This window comes from Crocuta crocuta, unplaced genomic scaffold (assembly GCF_008692635.1).
Source record: "Crocuta crocuta isolate KB4526 unplaced genomic scaffold, BGI_CrCroc_1.0 scaffold131, whole genome shotgun sequence".
NCBI classification, from domain to species: Eukaryota; Metazoa; Chordata; class Mammalia; order Carnivora; family Hyaenidae; genus Crocuta; species Crocuta crocuta.
The window spans coordinates 11,454,470-11,475,029 of record NW_027528977.1 but is presented as its reverse complement, the minus strand read 5'-3'; the positions used below and the strand labels follow the sequence as shown (position 1 = coordinate 11,475,029).

The 20,560-nt window shown below is 46.0% G+C and overlaps 1 long non-coding RNA gene across 1 annotated transcript; it reads left to right on the top strand.

Annotated features, from left to right (window-relative positions):
• The first annotated feature begins 5,813 nt into the window (after window positions 1–5,813).
• On the top strand, window positions 5,814–15,414 carry LOC144225890 (uncharacterized). The gene is made up of 3 exons (XR_013333456.1): window positions 5,814–5,931; window positions 13,913–14,056; window positions 15,288–15,414. It is a non-coding gene; the product is annotated as an uncharacterized LOC144225890 (long non-coding RNA).
• The last annotated feature ends 5,146 nt before the right edge of the window (window positions 15,415–20,560 follow it).

Genomic DNA, 20,560 nt, shown 5'->3' with positions numbered 1-20,560 from the left:
GGGGTGCAGGGGCTGGCACACAAACATTGAGATCACAGCAAATCGTATGTTTAACTGTTTTGAGGAACCACCATACTGTTTACCACAGGGACTGAACCATTGAAAAATTTTTTAATTTTTATGTATTTTTGAGAGAGAGAGAGAGAGAGAGAGCAAGAGAGGGGCAGAGAGAGGGAGACACATAATCTGAAGGAAGCTCCAGGCTCTGAGCTGTCAGCACAGAGCCTGAAGTGGGGCTGGAACTTTTGAACCTTGAGATCATGACCTGGGCTGATGTCAGATGCTTAACTGACCTAGCCACCCAGGTGCCCCAACACCATTTTATGTTCTCACCAGCAATGCACACAGATTCCTTTATTTTTTCCTGTAGTTTTGATTTGCATTTTTTTCTGATGGCTGGTGATGTCGAGCATCACTTCATGCCCTTTTTGGCTGTTTGTCTCTGGCTTCCTTAGGGTTAGTGTTTGCATGGTGTATATTTTTCCATCCTTTTAAATATATTTCTGTCTTTATATTTACAGTGGGTTTTGGGCATAACAGCACAAGGTTGTGTCTTCCTTCTTAATCAGATCTGATCAAGTTTGTCTTTTAATTGACTTATGTAGGCCATTGTTATTGATGCAAGTATTTGGCTTTAAATCTACTGTCTTGCACATTTTTCCTACTTGTTCATTTCTGCTCTTTTTTCATTTTTTTCTTTTTCTGTCTTCTTTTGAATTAGTTGAATCTTTTAATATACATGTAATTTCATTTTATCTCCATATTGGAGTCCTAGTACTTTCTTAATTGGTTGCCCTAGAGTTTATGATATTTATCTTTAACCCTATCCCAGTCTACATCAAAAAACATTCTATCACTTTGTGTTGTGTTAGAATCTTAACAACAGTATAGTTCAAGTTCACTTTATCTTGTCCTTTGAGGTACTGTATCACTTAAAATGTGTTATAAACTACCCGTACATTGTTATTAATTTTGTTTTAAACAACGGTCTTCTAAAGAGATTAATATATGAGAAAAATCTCTTTTATACTTATCCCCACATTTACCGCCTCCAGTATTCTTCATTCAAAAGTCAAAATGACTTTTCCTTTTCCTGAGAACTTTTTTCTGAAGAATGTTTCACGCTGAGCAGTTATGCTGGTGACATTTGTATGAGTGATTCTTTATTTTGTATTGAAAGGTATTTTCTCTGTGTGTAATATCCTAGCTTAATCTTGTTTTCCTTTCCCTCCACCTGCCCTCAGTAAATAAAAGTGTTGTTTTCTGGCTTGCATCATTTCTGATGAGAAGTAAGCCTATTTCTCTCTCTTTCCTTGTATGCAATATCTGTAGTGGTCTCTATGGAATGATTTTATCTTTACCGTTAGTTTTCAACAATATGGTGATGATATTTTTCTTTGTTTATTCAGCTATTCTGTTATTCTTTGTTAAGTTCTGGCTTTGTGGGTTTTCAAACTTGGAAACATTTGCCCATTAGTTCTTCAGATATATTATTATGTTGCTTCTACCCACTACACTGCCAACATAGTCCTTCTGGAAGCCCATTCATGTTAATGTTAGACCACTTGACAAGGCTAAATGTTGTCCAACATTAAAAAAAACAATTTAAATATATTTTATTTGATGTTCTAGTTGTTTAAGGTGGGAACGTATATTCTCTCCCTGTTACTCTATCATAGCCAGAAACATTCTGCCTTCTCTTTTTCATTTTTGAAGATATTTTTCCTCTGGGAACGGAATTCTCATGTGGCAGCTTAGTTTTTTTCTTTTGCCACTTTCAAGATGCCATTCTATTGTTTTCTGGCTTCCATAGCCTTTGAAGAAAAGTTTGCTGTGATCCTTACCTTTGATACTGTCTACATAGTATATTTTTTTCTCCAGCTGCATTCAAGGCTTTCTTTTTCTTTGGTTCTGAGCAGTTTCAATATGATGTGCATAGGCATTGGGGGTTGAGTAAGAAGGATGTTTACCTTGCTTGCAGTTCTTTGGGACTTGTAGACATCTGGTAGATGTCTTTTATCATTTTTGAAAAATTCCCAACCATTATCTTTTCAAATATTTAATTCTACTCTATTTTCTCTCTCTTCTCCTGAGATTCCAATCACATATAGGTTCATCCAGGCAAAACTGGACAAGACACCTTAGGAGGGAGGGGTGCCTGGGTGGCTCAGTTGGTTGAACACCTGGCTTCGGCTCAGGTCATGATCTCACAGTTCGTGTGTTTGAGCCAACATCAGGCTCTGTGCTGACAGCTCAGAGCCTGGAGCCTGCTTCAGATTCTGTCTCCCTCTCTCTGACCCTCCCCTGCTCGTGTTGTCTCTTTCTCTCTCAAAAATAAATAAAAATACATTTTAAAAAAAGGCACATTAGGAGGGAATCCAGGAGATGAACTAAAATATTTCTAAAGTATTCTAAACTACTCTACCACATGTACAGAGACAGGGGAGCAGGGAACATCTAGGTGACCAGGTAACAACGAGACCATCATTGTCAAAGAAATCATCTTTTTTTTTTTTTTGGTAAATGGGGAGCCTCTTTGGCTACCGGCTGGAATCGGCCTATTTTTTCCACTGACTTTAAAATCAGACTTTACTAGGACAGCATTCATACCAAGCTATTAGCTGGACAAAGGGAATAAATGCTCGGGTCACCTATGATTGTCTCCTTTTACACAATTACATGGTTTTCACAATTTAACTATATGTCTTAGAGAAAATTCCATATTAGTTCACATAGAACCACCTCATTATTTTTCAAGACTTCATTGAAATATGCTGTTAAATGGATATAAGCTAATTTATTTCATCTTTACCCAACTACTGGACATCTAGAACATTTTTAAACTTGTTGCTATTATGACAAATATTTCAGTTAACATTATTATTTTTTAATGTTTATTTATTTATTTTTAAGAGAGAGTGCGCACGAGTAGGGGAGGGGCAGAGAGAGAGAGAACTCTAAGCAGGCTCTGTACTGTCAGCACAGAGCCCGACACAGGGCTCAAACTTACAGACCGTGAGACCATAATCTGGGCCTACCATGACACCCAGCAGCCCCTCAGATCACACTCTTGAGCCTGTGTATTTTGTATCATTTTTTTAAAAGATTTTTTTAAAGCAATCTCTACATCCAACATGGGGCTCGAACTTACAACCCTGAGATCAAGAGTTACATGTTCTACTGACTGAGCCAGCCAGGTGCCCCTGTATTTTGTATCATAAGCAAGAATTGTTGGGAGTTTTTGTTGTTATTGTTTTGCTTTTTCTTTTTTCAGACCTCAGTTGTACCTGATCGAGTCTACCATGGTCCGCAATTACAACAGCGCATGATTATTACCCACACATAAACCTCTCTTTAACTTTTTCTTTTTTTGATCTTATTACTGTTTTTCATTGTCCTCTTCCTCACTGCCATTATTCTCACCCCAGGCATCCACCCTCTTGTGTATAATGTGTGTCTGTCCCATCCATCCTTCACTGTTCATTTACATCATAATGCGTATCTTCAAACAAATGCTGTTGTCTGAGGTATTATTATATTTATATGCATCAATTATGCTTTAAATTCATGCTTTTTCTTATTTTTAGGCACAGTTTCAAAGCACTGCATGTTGCTCTATGTAGATCTAGCTCATTTATTCTGACCACTCCATGGACTCCAAACCTATATAATGACGGCAGAAGGAATATCTCCAGCAGCAGAAGAGTTGGCTCAAAGAGTTTACACTTAATGGGGCGCCTGGGTGGCTCAGTCGGTTAAGTGTCCGACTTTCGCTCAGGTCATGATCTCGCGGTTCGTGGGTTCGAGCCCCGCGTCGGGCTCTGTGCTGACTGCCAGCTCAGAGCCTGGAGCCTGTTTCAGAGTCTGTGACTCCCTCTCTCTCTGACCCTCCCCTGCTCACGCTGTCTCTCTCTCTCCTAGAAATAAATAAAACATTAAAAAAAAAAAGAGTTTACACTGCTACAATCGGGTTAGATTGTGCTAAGATATTTTCAACACAGTTGTACTAATTCTCAGTTACAATAGCAGTGTAAGGGTTTCTGTGTCCTAACATTCTTTCCAGAAATAGGAATTATCAAATATTTTAGCATTTACTAGCCTGCTGAGTGAAAACAGTATTTTCTTGTCTTTCAAACTTGCATTCACTTAACTATCAGTCTCCATGAGCCTAGTATCCTTTACTTGCCGGTCACTGTTTCTTTTTCATCATATATTTCTTGTTCCAATAGAAAGCATTCCAATGTCCTCAGCTGGGCAGCATTATTGGAATTTCAAATTCACAACTTGGGTGATGATAAAAGTTGAGGTCATCAGTGAGTATCAGTGATTTATCTATTTTTAAAAGCCTGTGATGGTTTGAGCAAATTAAAAGCTTATGTGCCTCATGGGTCCCGGGGCCAATAAAATTGTTTGGATGGATGGCTGTGCTGTAGAATGGTAGACTGTGGGCATGAAATCAAGTTACCCAAAACGTACGACCAAGAGTCACCCTGTTACAATTAAGCTGAAAAGGGGCCATTTCAGCTTAATTGTGATGCAATTACTAGCTCCTCCTCATCTCAAAACTCAGCCATGCCCACGTGCTGCTCATCAGGCATATTTAACTTGTCTTGGATCTTTGTGGAGAGTTGGACACATGACATGTCATGACACCTCTACTACATTAGAAGGACTTCTCTGAGCTTCTTCACTCCCCCTTTCCAGCCAGACTTCTCCTCTTTATTGGGGATAGAATACCTTCCCTCTAGAAAAGTCCTCAGGCCTCCGTCCCCTTTGTCAGTCTTTGTTGATTGGCCCTAATGGTCCATTAAGCCTCCACCTCCTTCACTGACCACTTGGCATTTGCCTGATGTCACATCTTCAGAGTCCGCAAGGCAGGCAAGGGAGGTGAAGGAGAGGACAACGTGGGAGGAGGAAGGAGGCAGGACAGCCAATCAGCGTCACACGGCAACTGTTACAAAGAGACTGAATTAGACCCCGGTCCTTTTTTTTTTTTTTTTAATGTTTTTTATTTATTTTTGAGAGTCAGAGAGAGACACCGTGAGCAGGGGAGGGTCAGAGGAGAGGCGGAAGGGATGTCCAAATCTGTGCTACTCTTTACCCTGGTCACACGGTTCAGTCACCAATTCTAGTCCCCTTCAAGTTCAGTGGGGCCCTGCTCAGGCTCAGCGCCCCAAATATCCTCCCCGAGCCTTTACACCACCCCTCCCCCAGTATCTGTGTGAAGGATTCGAGTAAGTGCTCCGAGGCCACGGAAGGTGGTGGGGCCACTATATGAAAGGATACTGAATCCCCGAATGACCACATGGAGCAGAAGAGTCTTGGCTTTCAGATGATGAGCGAGAAAGGAAGCTGCCTTGCATCGAACGCCCTTCTGATTATTACCTATGATTGCATAACAAGCCATTTCAGAACGTAGGGACTTAGTACCGCAGCCATCGCTAATTGCACGCATTCTGGACATGGGCTGCATTTAGCTGGGTTGCCGCTCTGCCGCTCTTGCTGCTGGTGACTCGTGCATTCGGCACATGCAGTGGGTGGGTTGGCTGGGGGCTGGGTTCAGGCCCTGGGATGCAGGCCTTCTCTCTTTTTCTGTGTAGTGGTAGGACCTCTCCCCTGCACGTGGCCTCCCCTGCAGTCCTTCGTCGGTTCTCAGGTTGGTTCTGGGTGTTCTCAACAGCACATCCGGCTTCTCCTACGGAGACTGTGGCTCCCGAGAGTCTGAACGTGGAACCCGCCAAACTTCTAGAGCTCAGGCTTGGAATGGACCCAGCATCACTTCTAGCTCATTCTATAGATTAGCGCAAGTCCCAAGGCGACACAAGAGTGTGAGTACTGAGGCGTCTCTTCTTGGGGGGCCCCGACAGGGCAGATCCCACAGCTACTGGTTGGTTACACCGGCTGCCTACGCTCACAAGTCAATGTCAACAGGTCAGTGTGTCCCAAAGCTCTCCGTCTCTTACCGTCTTCACATTTTCGCATGTTCTGTATGCCATCTTTAAGAGTATTGACTTAATGTTTCCTTAAACCGGTTAACTTTAAAATACAGATTCATGGGGCACCTGGGTGGCTCAGTCGGTTAAGTGTCGGACTTCGGCTCAGGTCATGATCTCACAGTTCATGAGTTCGAGCCCTGGGTCAGGCTCTGTGCTAACCGCTCAGAGCCTGGAGCCTGTTTGGATTCTGTGTCTTCTTCTCTCTCTGTCCCTCCCCCACTCACCCCCGTCTCTCTCAAAAGTAAATAAACATTAAAAAAATTTTGTAAAAAATGAAAGTAGTCCCCACACACAACATGGGGCTCAAATGCAGAGCCCCCCAATCAGGAGTGGCACGCTCTAGCAACTGATTTGTAAACTCCAACTTGGGGACCTTGGAAGTCCGGCTGGGAATGTTGCCAAGAAAAGTCGCCTCTCGAAGGACCTCATTCTTGGGGTCCTATGGTCATGCTCTGTGAAGCAACTGATACCCCAAATAAGAGAGCCTCATTCTGTAATGGGTGCTGCTTATCAGCTATGCCTCCCCTCCCCCACCCGGCCTTGGGACCAGACCCAGACTGAGAATCTGGGTGAGACCCCCACAGGCGCTTCTGACCGGGTGGGCCCAGGCCAAGTTTGGAGCAGTCTGATTTTAATTTACGACTTGTCAATGGAGGCTCAGAGTGTTCACCAAGCTCCCCAGCAAGTCTTACTCCCACCTACTGTGCGGTGGGCTGTGGACCGGGGACTGGAATACGGAGATGAAGGAAGGAAAGGGGCGAGCTCTCAGTGTGTAGTGAAGCCCGGACAGCAGGAGCCCCCACCCATCCCGCCTCCCCCAAGGATGGGACTGAGTGGCTCTGTGGGCTGCCGGTGCCCTCTAGTGGTCATCTTTAGGAACTACAGGCACATCCCTCGGGGAATCCTTGATTCCTGGTTGGTTCGTTAGTGGCCATTAGGGCCACTTGTAACTGGCAGGAAGTAGAGTTTGATCAGCGGTGCCTCTTCATGCAGTTAATTGGGTGATGTGGAAAGCTCAGGAACCCCGGAGTCAAAGAGCCCTGTGTTCAAACCTTCTTCCTTCATGGTCTGTCCCCATACATTTAATTTTGCTGAGCCCCAGTTTTCAGAGCTGCAAAATGGGAATAAGGGAAGGCGAATCTCCCGCTCATGGGAGATCTTGAACTCATTCTGTACCCTCCCTCCTTGATGCTGTGTTTGTGGTCCCTGGCTCCTCCACCACCTTCTAGGATCCGTCTTTGTCTTTGGAGACAATGGTCCACCCCGGATGTGGCTGAGAAGGCTGAGTGTCCTCCGTGAAGGCAAAGACCAGTATTCCCTCAAACAGAGACTGGCCCCTGTGTGGCCCTAGCCCGGCCTACAGGAGGCCCCTGACCTTGTCCTGGTGCTGGAGGGGGTGCTCCAGTCCCTGCTGCTCACCCCCCTCCCTTACCATCCTTACACTCCCCCTCCTTCCTCCGCTCCTGCAGTGTCTTCTGCAGTGTGGGGAGCTGGGAAATTGGGTTTCCAAACGTGCATCACCCCAATTGTTCTGCTTTGTGCTTATCACAGGTTTTTGAACTTGAAAGACATAGATGTGAGGGTCGCCTGGGTGGCTCAGTCAGGTAAGCATCTGACTTTGGCTCAGGTCATGATCTCACGGTTCATGGGTTCGAGCCCTGCGTCAGGCTCTGTGCTGACAGGTCAGAGCCCAGAGCCTGTTTTGGATTCTGTGTGTCCCTCTTTCTCTGCCCCTCCCCTGCTCATGCTCTGTCTCTCTCTTTCTCTCAAAAATAAATAAACACTAAAATAAATTTTTTAAAGGCATAAGTGTGGGATTTGGGGTTCTGACCCCACAGTGACTGCACCGTGGGTGCGCCAGGTGGAGCTGGCGAGCTGAGTGGGGAGCGCAGCCCTCCGGGTAGGAGTGAGACCCCGCAGGGGTGCAGAGCTAAGGGAACCGCATCAGCTGCTAAGTGCAAGGTCTCCTTGCAGAGGCACACGAAGGGCCAGTGAGGGTTTGCAAGGAAAGCCATCCCCTCTTCCTTAAAAATAGCTCGTTTGACACACGTTTTGTTTTTTACTTCAGATGGAAGTTTCTTTTGTTGTTTTCTCTTCGAAAAGCATGCAGAGAAACATGGCAGACCGCGGAGGCCGTTAGCAGACGGTCACGGTTGCCTGCGGACAGCTGTCCCGGGCCGGCACCTGCCGGGGGTAGAGGATCCTGCGGGACTGCGTGGCCCTGCACCGGGGAGCACCGGGGAGCCACAAACACACCCACAAGGAAAGGCGTAAACCACCGGCGCTGGGACGGGCTGAGCCCCGGGGGCACCCAGGGCAGGAGCCGCGCAGCTCTGCGCCCATAGTGTCCCCGTCAGCCTGGAGCCCAACAGTTGAGTGCGGCCACTGGAGACTGGGTGGTTGTCACATTCATTTAGGGTCTGGTCAGCCTTCGCCACCTGGCAGGACGCTGGCTGTGGGTTAGGCAAGGTCCGAGCGCAGGAAGGCCCCAGCAGCGGTGCTTTCCCGCCACTCTTGTCTTCTTGTCTGGAGAAGGGGTCAAGGGCATTGGAAGCTCATGGGGAGCCAGAGTGGAGCTCCCGCAGCCAGTGCCAGTCTGCCCAGGGCAGGATGGGGAGGTGCGGGGGTCTGCTCGGTGGGGGTTCACAGCGGAGCAGTCTGAGCACCCCTGGGCTCTTTCTACCACAGGACCTTAGCACTTGCCACTCCTCTGTCTGGGATTTCCTGTCCTGGGTTTTCTGTGGCTGGCTCCTTTGCATCCTCTGGATCTTAGCCCAGCTGTCACCTCCCCAGAGACAATCTGGTCATGGCCAATTCTGCTGCCCCCTCTACTCCATTTCCTATCTGTTTTTCCCTTATAGCTCACAGCTCTATTCGAAGGCTGTGTGTTTGTTTCTATCACTCGGTGCTTGGAACTGTATCAGTTCTTAGACACAGTGCTTGTCCCTCTTAGTTTCCTATGTCCTCAGTCCGCAGGACGGCTTCTGACAGATACAAGCCCACGATACAAATGTGCTGAACGAATGAATATCTTCACCCTTAAGATCTCAGGTTACCCCAGATTTCTCTTCCTTCCATAATCTTCTCTTTGGGTTCCTTAAAAAAGTAAAATAGAGCCGTATTACAGCAAAAAAGAAAAATCTGAAGAAATAACTGCCTCACTGTAAACATTCTCCATGGATTATTCACCTCCTCGTCCAGACCCTGGCATGGTAAATGCTATTATTTTTCAAATGCCTTCTTTTTGTTTTCCTAACTATAAAACCTAAGCAAGTTCTCACATAGAAATCATGCAAAGTGCCTGATAGAACAAAGAAGGAAACAGAAATTGCCTTCAATCCCAAAGACAAAGAGAAAAGCACTCTTAGGCTTGGTATCCAATGTGCATGTACATTTTTAAAAATACATCTCCGATTGCCTGTTGTATTTCCTGACTTTTTCACTTAACATTACATCAGTGAACGTTTGCCCCTCTCATTACAAAGTTGTTTTAGGAAATGTTTTTAATTGTTGTTCAACAGTGCATCCTACCACTCTATGGTTCTACTCTTACATCAGGTTCCTGATGTACTTTGAGGAGCATCCTGTGTGTCTGAGATTTTGTCCCTGCCTGAGATTATTTCTGTTATGGATTAAATATCTGTGTCTCCCTCAACATTCCTATGTTGGAATCCAGCCTGAGGGGAATTTGGGGAAGTGATCACCATTAGATGAGGTCATGAGGGTGGGGTCCTCCTGAATGGGACAGAGTGCCCTTATGAAAGTCACAGAAGCAGGGCGCCTGGGTGGCTCCGTCGGTTAAGCGTCCGACTTTGGCTCAGGTCATGATCTTACGGTTTGTGGGTTCGAGCCCCGCATCGGGCTCTGTGCTGACAGCTCAGAGCCTGGAGCCTGCTTCAGATTCTGTGTCTCCCTCTCTCTCTCACCCTCCCCTACTTACACTGTCTCTCTCAGAAGTAAATAAAACATTAAAAAAAAAAAGTCACAGAAGAGCCTGCTTCTCCTCTCTGTTCTCCACTGTGTGAGGATACAATGAAAAGACAGCGACCCAAGAAGATCCTCACCAGTCACCAGATCTGCTGGTACCTTGATCTTCGACTTCCCAGCCTCCAGAAATGCGAGACATAAATGTTTGCTGTGTACGCACCCCCGTCTATGGTAATTTATTCTAGCAGCCCAAACAGACTAAGACATTCCCTGTGGCTATCCTTGCAGACGCCACACTGGTGTAAAGGATAAGAACATTTTTCAGGCTCTAAATCCACACTGTTCTCCAGAAAAGTTGTGCCAAATTAAATGTCCGTCAGCACATCTGTGATCTAGCCAATTAGTTCTTTGCATGCAAACTTTTTGAAGCTCTCTATGTGCATTTCAGGAAGGCCACAAACCTCACATAAGAAACGCTGTGTTATGTAAACAGCAGGAATGGATAAGCTTAAAATAAAACCAAATAACACAGCTGGTTCAAATATAAGAAAAACGTCTCCATGGGCCAGAATCAGAAGAGAAATTCCTGGTGAATTTATAAGGCCATGTGTAAGAAGGAATGGCTGAGAGTTCAAGTTCTATAACATGAAGGGACTGAAGAGGTCTCCTAAGGCAGGTGCAAGGTCAGGTTCATTGCTCAAGGCCAGAGGTCTGGAGACATCCTGGTGCCCTTGAAAGGGGGTTGGGATACTCTACAGCCTGGTGTGCCCTACTTCTGTGCTCTCAATCTGGGATTCAAATCTCCTTTAAGGTTCTTTTTACCTCCTTCTGGCCCATCTCTCGTTACTCCAATCTCCAATTAGAATCAATGCTTCTAAATAATAAACTTCCCCTTTCAAATTCCTGGGCGTTTCCTGTCTCGAGTGGACCCTGAATAATTCACAAGGCTTTGACTTGGCCAGGAGAAAGATAGAAATATGAATTCACCGTTGGCGCTTTTAGAAAAGTTAATTGTGTAATTGAAAAAGTGCAGTTTTCAATGCACAACCGCACAAATGAGCAACCGCTGAAAGAATGGAAGTACAACATATAGCCTCTCAATTAGCAGAAGGGGGAAAAAAAGGAATATAGAAAACTTTATTGAGACAACAGGAGACATAAAAGTATTAATGTGTTCATGATTGAAAAAGTTGTTAAGGAACTGAAGAATCATGCTTCTTGAATGTATTTCACTGTATAATTTCAAATATGCAAAACAATATTATATGTTGTTTATTGATGCCCAAATTAGTGAATGCATAAATTCTTGGCAGTGACTGACTCTGGAGAGGGGATAAAATGTACAGGATCAGGCTGTGGTCCCCTGGGGTTGTACTCAAATCTATGCTTTACTTGTTAAAAAAAATTGAAGCAAATACAACATAATGTTATGATCTAATAACGCTGGGTGATGGATATGAACTATTCTCTATTGTTGCTACGTATGAAATACTTACTACACAATTCAAACATACGATAAGACACCTCTATGGGTTAAAGCTGCTTGTAAGTCAAGGGGGAAGGCTATTCAAGGCACAAATGGGAAACTTGACTGATATTTCTTGATTTGAATTGGAGCGACCTTGCAACTTAATTATGCTGAGGCTTGCATTCTCCTTTGATGGGAAAATAATTCCCGTTAGAGTTTTCTTTAGAGTTTGGGGGAGGTTAAGGATGGAAAGGAGAGAGCTCAATATTTCCCACCTCTAGGTTTCTGGTACAGCCTCCTTTGTATGGATTTTGGATGCTTTTGCCTCTTTCTAATCTTCGACCCAGTCTCAACTCATGCCATTCGTCTCTACGCTGTGCCTACTCTGCAGCAATGACAAGCATCTTCTTGGTCCTGAAATGCCATGCTCCTCTGTGCCTCTGGACCTTTGCACATGCTGTCCCGTCCACTGGCAATGTCATTTCCCTTTCCCTTCCTGGCAGGCTTATTTGACAGATAAAGCATCCTCCTCTCTGAAACCTTCACCAGCCCCCCTGCCCCCGAGTGGAGTTAGTTACCCCTCACTCCACATTCTCAAAAGACTTTGCTAAGCCCCGCCCCTTCCGTCCATAAGACACATGTACATACAATGCATGCTTGAGGTCCCTCCTACATCAGCGCTCTTCCAAGGCAGAAGCTGCATTGTTATGGCACAAAGTTATGCATTATCCCTACTGCTCATTGAGCAGCAGGCACAGATTACACGTAACCATGTGAGCAGTCACCTTCTGTCCCGTAAGTGAAGGAGTCCCGTCTCTGGCAGTTTTAGCAACTTGCTAAGGTCATACAGATGGAAAATGGTAGAGCCCAGATGAAAGATCTGCGTTTGCCGGATTCTAAACTCATTCTGTTCTGTGCTACCTCTGGGCCTTACTCATCTCTGGGTTTCCAGAGTTTGGGACACAGCCAAGTGCATAGTAGGCCCTAATAAATATTTGATGAATGAATGAAAGAATAACTGAATGCATGAGTGAGTGAGCAAGCCCAGAAGCCGAGAAACCACTGGAGGGAGAAGGTATTTTATGCAGACTGCGTACCAGAAGGAACACGTTTATAACTTGTGTGTGGAGCGCAGATAATATAAATTTGCGGATTATTCCTACTCTGCATTTTAATAAGTTTACCAAAAAGGGCGCCTGGGCTAGAAAACAGTGCATTTCCTTACTGATGAAAATAATTTAAAATCTAATACAAATGACCTCAAAGAAGCAAACCGAGCAAGTGCAAGAAACAGCGGAAGATGAAACGTAGAAACGGAGGTAAGACAAATAGGATCTGAAATATTTGGGTCTTATAAATGAGAAGCCGAAGAACAAAGGCTGCTCGCTTTAGCTTCGCTTGGCAGGGAAATTAAAAAGGCAAAGAACAGAGCAATGATGCTTGGATTCTTAACAAAGTATATGTGGTGTTTCAAGGGGTTCTTTCATCTGGAGACCTCAAAGCATTTGGCAAATTCTTCTACCTCTTGCTGAGAAAGGAAAGAGCTCCAGGTGAGCCCTGAGGAACAACAGGGAATCCGTGGAGGGGCTGAGGCTGACATTTAGTTGGGCAAGAACGTGTGTGCTGTCTCTAAAATGATGCATGAGCCACTGTTCTGGTGATGGGCTCATTTATTCTGCATCATAGGGCACAAAGGACCCGCCCTGACCTTGGGGGCTGGGGCGCCACCTGACGGAGCCACCCATACTGGCTCTGGCACTTTCTACTTTGCAAACTCCGGACATGGCAGTGGCTTCCCTGCTTTGAGTCATTTCCTCATGTAGGTGCCCATTATATGTGATGTTATTAGTTCTCGTTTTATCAATGAACAAAACAAGTCTTCGAGAAGGGAACTGCCCAAGGTCACAGAGGTTAAGAAGTAATGGTACTGGAGGCTAAACTCTGGCCTCTCTGACGCAGTCCCATATGGTCCCCCACTCCTCTATTCCGTGTCCCTGCCTCCATCTTCTGCCAGCACAAAGATGGCACAGAGGGGATGTTGTGGAATGTTATAAAGATGGAAGGAGATGGCCACGTCGGGGCCCCGCTGGGTCACACTTTGCAGCTCACTAGCCTGGCGAAGAAAACAAAGCCAACCTATTTTCATAGATATTTTTAAAAATGCTGAACATGCCTATTTAATCAACAGTTTGGGCTCTATGGTGACATGCTCAGCATTTACACTTAGAATTACCACTTGGTACTAATAGGCACTCAGTACACAAGTCCTTAGAGTCGACACCCAAATTATTGTCCCACACTGGTCATTGGTAACTTACAAGATGATCAATTTTTAAACTCTGCTGGTTTTTCTAAAGCAACACATGTACATTTTAATAAGCGCCTCCCAGGAAGATGTGATAACTGTAAGAATTAAGAACCCTGGGTGCCAACTAGTTGGGGGAGATTTGAGCTGCAGGAGGGGCTCTTTCAAAGCAGGGTGGCCTTGCTCCTCGCTCTGTGAACATCTCTTCCCATGCAGAACACAATGCTGACCACTAGGTGGCGGGGTTGTAAAGCCAAAGACCCAAGGCAGACAGACTCCAGAGCCAGACTCTCCAGTCCGAACCAAGAGATCACAGCAAAGCTCACTTTATGACAACTTTGAAGGAAACTTCCTTCACTTGTAAATAAATTCTTCTTTTGTAACAAAGAGCTCAGTGTTCAATTCAAACCTCATATTTCCTTCACCTGAGTAAATTCCTGTTGGTCTCCATCCATCTATCCACTAATTCATCCATCCACCCAACCCTCCATTCATCCATCCATCCACCCATCTATGCATCCATGCATCCACCCACCCACCCATCCATCCGTCCATTCACCCATCCATCCATCCAACCACCCACCCACCCATTCACCCACCCATCCATCCACCCACCCACCCATCCACTCACCCACCCACCCACCTATCCACCCATCCATTCATCCACTCATCCATCCACCCACCCACCCAACCATTCATCCACTCACTCATCCATCCATCCGTCCATCCTTCTACCCACCCATCCATCATATCCTTCCATACACTCACTAAATATGTGTGAACACCTTGTGTGTACCAGATACTGTGCTCAGCACTGGGGATAAAGCACTAGAATTCACCCTCAATGAGTTTATATCCAAATGGGGAAAGAGAATCATTAAACCAAAAATCAGACAAATAAATAGACAATCATAACTGGGTATGGTTATGAGTCAGAGCCTCACATCACCCCCAGGGGCCTGACTCCTGATGAATGCATTAACTAAGTCAAAAGATCTTGAAGATCTTTGAAAGAAGTATGGTGAGGTCAAAGCAGCCCTGCAGCTGGTAGAGAGCAGGGGGAGAGGAGAGAGACTTGGCAGGAACCGAGTCATGGAGAGTCATGGAGAGGCTTATTATTATCATTAGGGTTTCCTTTGTGTGCAGTGGGAAATCTTGGGGTGATGTCCATCCTCTGAACCTGCCCCGCAGCCTCACCTCCCCTGTGACCCTCACACTGTAGCCGTCAGGTGTTTCCACAACAGGGCCTTTGCCCACGCTGTTTTCCTCCCTTGGATCCCTTTACTGCTTGGCCTGGGCATGCACTTGAACTCACTTTCCAACTCATCACTCAGATTCTGTCCTATGCACTCCTCAACCTGGCAGTGGGAGGAAGGTCAGGCTCGCAAAAGCTCCACACTGGCAGCGGACTGGGGCTCCAGTAAGGAGTCCCCCCCGTGAGACAGCAGGGGATTGGGAGGGGGTGGGGCAGACAGGGGCAGCGCTGGGTGTGAAGGATGAAGTCTGAGTCGGGCAGAGGTCAGGAAAGGGATCGCTGAGCACCTATTTGGAATGCGCCCTAGCAACTCTCGTTTTTTTTCTGTACCAGCAGGACAGGAGCTGCTTATCTGATGCATAAGCTGAAGAAAAATACGCAAACAAGACTGAATGTAACACAGGAAATTAAAAACATCAAACAAGACTCCTCAAATGCGGATCGCGTTCTCTCCATCACTTCAAGGGGCTNTTTTTTTTTTTTTTTTTTTTTTTTTTTTTTTTGAGAAGCCTCTGCACAGACAATGGAAGGTAGGTTTCCTCTGGTTTCTGAGCAGGTTCCATCACAGAGGTACCTCTGATGCCCTGGGGGCGCCCACTGGCAGCCCCTCCTTTCCCCCCAGCTTTGCTTTTCTTGCTCACAGGCTGAGGACAAGGTTAACCTACAGGACAGCCACCAGTAGAGGCTGTTATGAGGCCAAAATGGGTTTGGGGATGTGACAGGGCTCTAGGCGTCACTTTCCAAGTTCAAACATCAAAATTACACTTTTTCAAAACGATCCCAGTTTGTTCCACCCTCCTTCTGTTTTTGCCTTACCCTCCAGTGATGCAGAGAGTTTAGATTTAGGTGAGAAGCAAGGCTAGGGCTACGGTCAGGTTAGCGAATGTACTGGCTTGATTAGGAAGTTGACGCGTGCAGAATTGGGGTGGATGGAGGGACCGAGGGCTGGGAAGAAAGCTGAGTAGATGTGTTGATCCTCTGCTTCCTTCCAGAAAGTTCTAGGCAGCTTGGCAGGAGGGATTATAAAGGGAGCTGTGGAAGTAGGAAAAGCCATATGGATCTCCCTGAGCTCTGTGATGCTCTGTGGCGCTTCTCGATCATCAGAGAGAGGGGACAAGCCCAAACAGAGCCAGGGCATAGTGGTGAGATCAGGCGTCCCCCTCAGGCAGACTCAGGTTTAGTTTCCAGAGTTGTCTATCTAACGTTGGAGTCTTTGGTAAGAAAATTCCATCTCTATAGAACTCTGCACGTGATGACACCTATCTTGCAGTGTCAGATATAAACTGCATGAAATCACTCCTGTACAGTGTTTCACGCAGTGGGTATTATGATGATGACCACAGAACCCATCCCGGGTCTGGGCATCTGGCTTGTCCAACCCAGACCATGACCATGCCTGGCATGTCTAATGAATTATGGGTTGAACCAGAGCAGCCCTGAACCCCTCAGTCCAACTGCATCATTTTACAGATGGGAAGATTAAGGCTCAACATGGGGAGGGACTCACCCAAGTAGTGGCCTTCCTTTGACACAGGATTTTCCCCATGGCGATCCCTCATGAAAGCTGAAAGAGCTACTTCAAGTGAGACCAATCAGCAGAGCCGATTTATGTTACCTGCTTGCACAGATCATCCTAGCAGTGACCACCATTTACTGAGTGCTCATTGCATGCTAGGCAGTGCATTAGACACTCTCCAGGAAGTACTTCATCCTGTTTTCCCATGGCCTCTGAGGTGGATGCTCTTATACTGATTTCCCAAATGAGGGAGCTGAGGTTCAGAGAGGTTACATTTTCTCGCCAGAGATCGCACATCCAGGAAGTGATGAGTCTGGAGCGAAATCACAGCCAGGCGTTGTGCTTCATGTTCTCTGCATTTACTACTAATCACTATGACCCGTGATTCCCTCCATTAGCAAATGAGGGAGTGAAGGCACAAAACAGTACAATCACCTGGCCAAAGTCACCAAAGTGGTAAGAAGAGGTGCGGGGATTTGAACCATTGTCTGAACTAGTGACCTGCACTCTTGTGTCTCCAAGGGTCCCCGGCCCTGAAGTCTCTCCTGTCGGGAGCATCACCTGGGCCTTTCTACCTGCCACGCTGTCCCCTCAATCCTTTTTACCTTCACTTCCTTCCTTGAAGTAGGGAGCAGTCAAGTCTAGAGTTAGCGAGGCTCACTGTCCCTGCCATGTGCCAGATGTTTACTGGGATAAAAGGACTAGTGTCCTCATTTGTAAGATGCGGGCCATCAGGTTGACCTCCCAGGCGTGTGGTGAGGCTGGTTCCATAAGACAATGATGAAGAAAGCCTCGAGTCCAGTCCCTGGGGGAATGCGTGTGTTCCACAAACCACAGGTGCATGGCCAGAAAGGGGATGCATTCAAACCAAGCCCCATGCTCTTCAAGAGTTTCTAGGCTGCTTTGGGTGTGGCTTGTCCCACTCTCGGAAGCAGAGTGTCCCAGCCTTTCAAAACGCAGCACATAAAACAAATTGCTGTATTAGTTCAGAGTGAGTTCATTAGAACAGACTTCCCGTGGGTGACCAGGGGCTGTGGAGAAATGAGGTCCTCCAACTCCCCCCACCTCACTTGCTGCATCAGAGGTGGGGGTAAATACAGTGGCACATGTGGGACCTGCTCAGACTCTCTCTGTTGCCCGTGAGCTGGAGAGCTCTGCAAACTCACTGCGTGTGAGAATCACCTGGGGAGCTTTGCAAAGACCCTGCGGCCCGAGGTGTCCAGAGCAGCGACATCAGAACCTCTGTGGCGGCGAGGATCAGGCATCCATGCCTCTTAAAGTTCCCCAGGCGCTCCCGATGTGGAACCCAGTGGATCCAAGGAGCCCATCTCTTTAAAAACCTTCTCCTGTCTCCCCCAAAGGTGAGTGGGACAGCTCTCCAAAAGCTGAGGCCATCAGTTACGTGTAGTAACTGGCTCACAAGGTAGGGGCTCCTTGGAGTCATTTGAAAGTAGGGCCGGTAAAACTCCAGACCCAACAATTAACTTTTGCCATCAAGGAATGGGAAGGTGAGGAGAGGCTTGCCACAAGTTTATTAAAGAGGACGCCCAGTCATTGTTTCCCTCTGACACTGGCAGAACTCCTCTCTCCAAGAATGATATGCACAATCATTTTCTGCAATTCAATCATGATTTTTGAGTACCTGCTGTCATGTATCCAAGGCCATGCTTGATGTCAGTGATGCAAAGTTGAATAAATCACCCTTAAAAAACTGAGGTGTGTATGTGAGGAGCAGAGAAATGACAGTGTGTGACTTAAGAATTGGAATCAGGGCTATGAGAAGTCAAGGAAATGCTGCCTCACCTAATTTAAAGGGAATGGTTCCCTGAGATAGTGATGTTTCAACTGGGTTTTGAGGGATGTCTAGGAGTCATCTGGGCTGGCAAGATTTTTGGTTGATGCCAGGCTTGGGAAAGAGCGAGGAGCTGGGTAAATGGAGAGAGAAACAAGCTGAATCTTCAGGGGTCTAGAATGCCAGGCTTACATTGGACTTTACAGTGTAGGGCATGAGGAGCCCCTGAAAGACAAGATGTGTGATCGATCAGTCTTCACCGTTCTGCCGTTAATCAAAACTAACCTAAGCATCTAAAGTAACGGATGATTGTGACACACTTAAAGGATTTAACCAGAGCTACGTACAACATACAAAGCAAATAGCCCCATACCATTTATCTGAAGTTTAAACACACACACACACACACACACACACATACAGTGTGTTCCTTTGAGTTACGTGCTATGTATAGTAAAACATCCAGCCTCATGCCTGGAAATGATAAGCAACAATTTCTGGATGGTGGTTCTCTCTGGGGAAGGAGGGAAGACTTGAAATCAGGGAGGGATAGATAAGACGGTTCAGTTCTACCATAAACTTTTCTTCCTTGAACAGTAAAAAGATCTGAGGCCAATGGCAAAATCTTAAGATGCGTTCAAAGCAGGTGGTTAAAACCAGGGCATGCATTCTATTGCTTCCCCTAACTTTCCGTCTGTTAAAAACATTCCTAGTAAAAATAGTTTGAAAACAGAATCAGCAGTTCAATNGCACATGTGGGACCTGCTCAGACTCTCTCTGTTGCCCGTGAGCTGGAGAGCTCTGCAAACTCACTGCGTGTGAGAATCACCTGGGGAGCTTTGCAAAGACCCTGCGGCCCGAGGTGTCCAGAGCAGCGACATCAGAACCTCTGTGGCGGCGAGGATCAGGCATCCATGCCTCTTAAAGTTCCCCAGGCGCTCCCGATGTGGAACCCAGTGGATCCAAGGAGCCCATCTCTTTAAAAACCTTCTCCTGTCTCCCCCAAAGGTGAGTGGGACAGCTCTCCAAAAGCTGAGGCCATCAGTTACGTGTAGTAACTGGCTCACAAGGTAGGGGCTCCTTGGAGTCATTTGAAAGTAGGGCCGGTAAAACTCCAGACCCAACAATTAACTTTTGCCATCAAGGAATGGGAAGGTGAGGAGAGGCTTGCCACAAGTTTATTAAAGAGGACGCCCAGTCATTGTTTCCCTCTGACACTGGCAGAACTCCTCTCTCCAAGAATGATATGCACAATCATTTTCTGCAATTCAATCATGATTTTTGAGTACCTGCTGTCATGTATCCAAGGCCATGCTTGATGTCAGTGATGCAAAGTTGAATAAATCACCCTTAAAAAACTGAGGTGTGTATGTGAGGAGCAGAGAAATGACAGTGTGTGACTTAAGAATTGGAATCAGGGCTATGAGAAGTCAAGGAAATGCTGCCTCACCTAATTTAAAGGGAATGGTTCCCTGAGATAGTGATGTTTCAACTGGGTTTTGAGGGATGTCTAGGAGTCATCTGGGCTGGCAAGATTTTTGGTTGATGCCAGGCTTGGGAAAGAGCGAGGAGCTGGGTAAATGGAGAGAGAAACAAGCTGAATCTTCAGGGGTCTAGAATGCCAGGCTTACATTGGACTTTACAGTGTAGGGCATGAGGAGCCCCTGAAAGACAAGATGTGTGATCGATCAGTCTTCACCGTTCTGCCGTTAATCAAAACTAACCTAAGCATCTAAAGTAACGGATGATTGTGACACACTTAAAGGATTTAACCAGAGCTACGTACAACATACAAAGCAAATAGCCCCATACCATTTATCTGAAGTTTAAACACACACACACACACACACACACACATACAGTGTGTTCCTTTGAGTTACGTGCTATGTATAGTAAAACATCCAGCCTCATGCCTGGAAATGATAAGCAACAATTTCTGGATGGTGGTTCTCTCTGGGGAAGGAGGGAAGACTTGAAATCAGGGAGGGATAGATAAGACGGTTCAGTTCTACCATAAACTTTTCTTCCTTGAACAGTAAAAAGATCTGAGGCCAATGGCAAAATCTTAAGATGCGTTCAAAGCAGGTGGTTAAAACCAGGGCATGCATTCTATTGCTTCCCCTAACTTTCCGTCTGTTAAAAACATTCCTAGTAAAAATAGTTTGAAAACAGAATCAGCAGTTCAATACTGTTTCCCTTGAAACCGCCCTCCCCCACTGAGTGCACTGTTTAGTGCCCATATGTTTTCCAGCACATGCATCTTGTGGAGACCCGTATCCAAAAAAAAAAAAAAAAAAAAAA